Raw genomic sequence first — 6835 nt, 5'->3', positions numbered from 1 at the left:
GCGGCTCGTCTTCATCTCAGGGTCCCCTGTGTTCTCCGGCCCACGCTGCACTGTCACCTGACAGCGTGCAGCGTCAGGTCATAGTGAATGCACTACGTTCTGATGCTGTACGGGGTCAGGACAGTGCAGCGCAGGCCCCATCAAAGAAGACCAGGGAGGGTGAGTATCGGATGCGCTTGCTGCGCTTCTTCCCTGCTCCGGGCACCCGATGCATACTAGTGAGCGCTTCCATAAGCACTCACTAGTATTCGCTTTATACTCATTATCGGCAAGGTTAGATACCGATAATGTGCAAAATCCTTAATGTGGGCCGATAATTTTGGTACTTCCGATAATCGGTCGATCCCTAGTTTCGTCCTAATGCATTCTGAATGGAAAGCAATCTGTTCAGTATGCATCAGGATGTCTTCAGTTCAGTCACTCTTACGGTATTTGTAAATTGTGGAATACTTGCGGAAACCGGTGTTCATGAAATTACCGCATTGACGGATCCTATAAAAATGTGAAGAAAAAAAAATGCTGGTTCCGTTTTTCCGGATGACACCGGAGAGACAGATCCGGTATTTCAATGCATTTGTCAGACGGATCCAGATCCGGAAACAAATGATATCCGTTTGCATACGGATTTCCGGATCCAGCAGGCAGTTTCGGCAATGGAACTGCCTGCCGGATTCTTCTAACGCTAGTGTGAAAGTACCCTAAGACTTGTCCGTCACTTAACTGCTTTAAATATGCAAGGCCAGTTTAAAGGTGGAGGTGGACGATTCTGCAGCCGATTCCGTCCCAGCAGTCGGCTGCTCGTTCAGTGAAGGAGACCGTGCATTTACATGCAGCGATCTCCTTCACAGTATGAGGAAGGGGGATGGCTATTGCGATCCCTCATCCTCATACAGATTCATGGTTTCTGAGCAGGAGATCGCTGTTTAGACCACACGATCTGCTGCCCAGAAAATATGGTTGGTGGTGCCTAGATGAACGGCAGGATCACCCTCGTTCATCAGGTGATCGGCGGCACATTTACACGGGCAGATTGTAGGGAATGACAGTTCGCAGGAACGCTCGTTCCTAATAATCTGGCGATTGTTGGTTCGTGTAAATGCAGCCTAAGAGTAGTTTAAGAGCCAGTGAGAGGACATGATAGGAATGATAGGTGTTTCTGTATATTAAAGGGGTTGTCAGAGTGATCGGTGGCATATGACTTGGATATGCAATGCAAAGTCTAATAGATAGGAGGTCTGCCCACAGTGACTGTAATGGCCATCTTTGGACCATCCCATCCGAAAATAGAAATCATAGGTGGTAAAACCTGTCCGAAAATAAATGTGGTCGTGAGCATGAGGCCTTAGGTGCACAATGGGGGAAATTACTGTTCTAAGGGGCACAATGGGAGATCTTACTAATCTAATGGGGGACAGTAGTATTCTAATGGGGCACACTGGAGGACATTACTATTCTAATGGGGCACACTGGAGGACATTACTATTCTAATGGGGTACACTGGGGGACATTACTATTCTAATGGGGCACACTGGAGGACATTACTATTCTAATGGGGTACATTGGGGGACATTACTATTCTAATGGGGCACACTGGAGGACATTATTACTATTCTAATGGGGCACACTGGAGGACATTACTATTCTAATGGGGCACACTGGAGGACGTTACTATTCTAATGGGGCACACTGGAGGACATTACTATTCTAATGGGGCACACTGGAGGACGTTACTATTCTAATGGGGCACACTGGAGGACATTACTATTCTAATGGGGGACATTACTATTCTAATGGGGCACACTGGAGGACGTTACTATTCTAATGGGGCACACTGGAGGACATTACTATTCTAATGGGGGACATTACTATTCTAATGGGGCACACTGGAGGACATTACTATTCTAATGGGGCACACTGGGGGACATTACTATTCTAATGGGGCACACTGGAGGACATTACTATTCTAATGGGGCACACTGGGGGACATTACTATTCTAATGGGGCACACTGGAGGACATTACTATTCTAATGGGGCACACTGGAGGACATTATTACTGTTCTAATGGGGCACACTGGAGGACATTACTATTCTAATGGGGCACACTGGAGCACATTACTATTCTAATGGGGCACACTGGAGGACATTACTATTCTAATGGGGCACACTGGGGGACATTACTATTCTAATGGGGCACACTGGAGGACATTACTATTCTAATGGGGCACACTGGAGGACATTACTATTCTAATGGGGCACACTGGAGGACATTACTATTCTAATGGGGCACACTGGGGGACATTACTATTCTAATGGGGCACACTGGAGGACATTACTATTCTAATGGGGCACACTGGAGCACATTACTATTCTAATGGGGCACACTGGAGGACATTACTATTCTAATGGGGCACACTGGAGCACATTACTATTCTAATGGGGCACACTGGAGGACATTACTATTCTAATGGGGCACACTGGGGGACATTACTATTCTAATGGGGCACACTGGAGGACATTACTATTCTAATGGGGCACATTGGAGGACGTTACTATTCTAATGGGGCACACTGAAAGACATTACTATTCTAATGGGGCACATTACTATTCTAAAAGAAGACACAGGAGGACATTATTACTGTTCTAATGGGGCACACTAGAGGACATTACTATTCTAATGGGGCACACTGGAGGACATTACTATTCTAATGGGGTACACTGGAGGACGTTACTATTCTAATGGGGCACACTGGGGGCACTACTATTCTAATGGGGCACACTGGGGAATTACTGATTTAATGGGGGACAGGAGGGGGCTCTACTAATGAAGCACACTAGAGGACATTACTATTCTAATGGGGCACACTGAAGGACATTACTATTCTAATGGGGTACACTGGAGGACGTTACTATTCTAATGGGGCACACTGGAGGACATTACTATTCTAATGGGGCACACTGAAGGACATTACTATTCTAATGGGGCACACTGGAGGAATTACTGATTTAATGGGGGACAGGAGGAGGCACTACTAATGGAGCACACTAGAGGACATTACTATTCTAATGGGGCACACTGAAGGACATTACTATTCTAATGGGGCACACTGGAGGACGTTACTATTCTAATGGGGCACACTGGAGGACGTTACTGTTCTAATGGGGCACACTGGGGGCACTACTATTCTAATGGGGCACACTGGAGGACATTACTATTCTAATGGGGCACACTGGGGGAATTACTGATATAATGGGGGACAGGAGCAGGCACTACTAATGGAGCACACTAGAGGACATTACTATTCTAATGGGGCACACTGAAGGACATTACTATTCTAATGGGGCACACTGGAGGACGTTACTATTCTAATGGGGCACACTGGAGGATGTTACTGTTCTAATGGGGCACACTGGGGGCACTACTATTCTAATGGGGCACACTGGAGGACATTACTATTCTAATGGGGCACACTGGGGGACATTACTTTTCTAATGGGGAACACTGGAGGACATTACTATTTTAATGGGGCACACTGGTGGACATTACTATTCTAATGGGGCACATTGGAGGACGTTACTATTCTAATGGGGAACACTGGGGGACATTACTATTCTAATGGGGGACCTTACTATTCTAATGGGGCACACTGGAGGACATTACTATTCTAATGGGGCACACCCAGGTTATATTGCAATATTAAAGAGGCACAAAGATGGACACAAAGGAGCACATTCATACTGTATGGGTGGGGGAAGGGGGAAAAATCGGGGCATTTTTGCGGACATTTCTATTGCATGGAGATATCTGTGTTGTTTTTCATATGCAAATGAGCAGGTTGGAACACCAGGGAGCAGGGCTGAATCCTTGGAGCACTGCTTTTGTAATGCTTCTGTGCTCTGCACACTCCCCCCTTTGATTAACAGGGCTAGACATCAGCATGTTGAGGGCAGAAATCTCATATCTCAGAAACAGATCTTAAACTAAACAAAAAATGGGGAGTATTACTGTATGTATAAGTATTAGGAAAGAAGTAAGATACATCCTAGAGCTGTGTCATAGCATGATATCATAAAATCTACTTACAGCCTCGCAAGTACACTATTACTTGCATCAGCTCATTTTGCACATAACATTTTAACTTCTGTCACCTTTTATTACACAATGAATGAGGGAGAACAAGATTCAAACCTGAGACCTCTATATAGAAGGCAGAACACTTTACCTCCAGGCTATAGCTTTATCACATTGCGCACAGTGGTTTTCTATGCTTAGGAAGCTAATACTGGTTTATTCACAGGCACATTATATAATTCTAAAGACACCAGCAATATGTATTAGCTTCCTAAGTATAAAAAAAACTATACTATCAATACAGTAAGCCTATAGCCTTTTATAATAGTTTAAATGAAGGAGACAAAAATAGCAAGAAAAAAATCTAGAATTCTCTCCCGGGATATCTACCTGCAAGGCTGACCAATTTCCTCTAGGCTATAGCCTTATCATTTTGAGAATAGTGGTTTTCTATACTTAGAAAGCTAGTACATATTACTGGATTCTTTATAATCATATATTGTGACTGTGAATAAACCAGTAATATATCAGCTTTCTTAGCATAGAAAACATCTATTTTCAACATGGTAAGGCTATAGTAAGTAGCATTTATGATATGCACATGCCAGGACACAGCTCTGCCCTCATCATACTGATGTCTAGTCCTATCAATGAAGGGGAGGTCTTACAAAAGCAGTGCTCCAAGGATTCAGCCCCACCCCCTGGTGCTCCAAAGTGCTTATTTGCATATGAATAAAAAGCACAGGTATCTCTGCAGCTGTTTGACATGCAGACAAAAGAAAGGTATTGCTGTAATCAGCATGATCTACCTTACGAAGAGCGTATGCTTGGTTTAATAGGGTTGATCATACTGACTGAGGCTCTTTAAAGCGACAACATCCACCGTACATGTAAGGCAATTGTCATCAAGGGGTTAAAACCCATTTAAGAGGACTAAGAAAGTAGAGTGTTTGGAGAGCCCTCTTCACAACCCGCTTTCTTAGGTAACAGCACGGCTAGAATTACTCCTGAACCTATACTTTTTACTAATATGTTGTGCACAAAGAGGATTTTTTTCCCCTAAAATTTAAGTACAAGGCACTTATTGACAGATATATGGTATTTTTCTGCTCCGGAGAATTTGCTGAGTCTATTTCCTCCGTCAGCTCTTTCAGAACAGCGCTGCTGATAATTTACATAACTGTGTACTTTTTGCTTTGTCAACTTTCAGGAATTTTAATATTCTTGGACATATGTTCATTAATGTACTGAACTGAGAACAAAGGTTTATTCATTTTAATGGCTGACAGACTTGTCCAGATAAGTGCTGTAATAATGTCACTGGGGTTGAATGTTTTCATTCAATGTTCATGGAACGATTGCAGCGATTATTTAAGGGAGTTCTCTGGAATTAATACAATAAAATCACTGAAAATACTTACATATTACTTTATTATGAATATATTCCCAAATACCTTTCATTAGTTATAATGGCTCGTTTTGTCTGGGGAGCAATCATCAGGGGAAACAAAATGGCCGCCGCCCCATTAGTACACACAAAACCTGTCCTAATCACACAGGATGACAAGTTACTTCACAACACTGAATTAAAAAGCTGCTTAATCCTCCTCTCTGGTCTGCTTGTCAGAGATTATGATCCTGAATACAGCTGATAAGATCTTCAGGTGAATCTCTGTAGGAATGGAGTTCATGAGGAGACATGAAGTACAGAGAGGATAGACAGGACAGATTGTGGAAATGGAGACTGCATACAAGTGCTGCTGCTCATTATCCACACCTCACCCTCTTCTGTACTTCATGACTTCATGACATTCCTACAGAGATTCAGCTGAAGATGTTATCATCTGTAGTGAGGATCATAATCCCTGACAAGCAGAGCAGAGGAGGATGAGACAGATCTTTACCTCAGTCTTGTGATGTAACTCGTCCTGCTGCGTGATTAGGACAGGTTCTATGTCCACTAATAGGACGGAAGCCATTTTATTTCCCTGAGGATTGCTCCTCAGACAAAACGAGCCATCATAACTAATGAAAGGTATTTGGGAATATATTTATAATAAAGAAATATTTATATTTTCAGTAATTTTATTGTATTAATTTCCGGAGAACCCCTTTAAAGACCTTGTTCATAGGCATATTTTTTTTAAATTATTTTCCATAAGCCAAAAAGAGGTTAAGTATACACTTTTTATATATTGCACCTGGGTCCTGGAGCTTGAAGGGACCCAAAAGGTCCATGTGCTCTTTGAGGACACCAATGCTATAAATGACATGACACAGCCTATTCTGTCTCTCTCTCTCTCTCTGGCACAGTCTATTCTGTCTCTCTCTGGCACAGTCTATTCTCTCTCTCTCTCTCTCTCTGGCACAGCCTATTCTGTCTCTCTCTGGCACAGTCTATTCCGTCACTCTCTCTCTCTGGCACAGCCTATTCTGTCTCTCTCTCTGGCACAGCCTATTCTGTCTCTCTCTCTGGCACAGCCTATTCTGTCACTCTCTCTCTCTCTCTCTGGCACAGCCTATTATGTCTCTCTCTCTCTCTCTCTCTCTGGCACAGCCTATTCTGTCACTCTCTCTCTCTCTGGCACAGCCTATTATGTCACTCTCTCTCTCTGGCACAGCCTATTCTGTCACTCTCTCTCTCTGGCACAGCCTATTCTGTCACTCTCTTTCTCTGACATAGCCTATTCTGTCACTCTCTTTCTCTGACATAGCCTATTCTGTCACTTTCTATCTCTCTCTCCCTCTCTCTGGCACAGCCTATT

Source organism: Bufo bufo, chromosome 10, assembly GCF_905171765.1.
Source record: "Bufo bufo chromosome 10, aBufBuf1.1, whole genome shotgun sequence".
Classification (NCBI taxonomy): domain Eukaryota; kingdom Metazoa; phylum Chordata; class Amphibia; order Anura; family Bufonidae; genus Bufo; species Bufo bufo.
Note: the sequence above shows the minus strand (reverse complement) of the source record.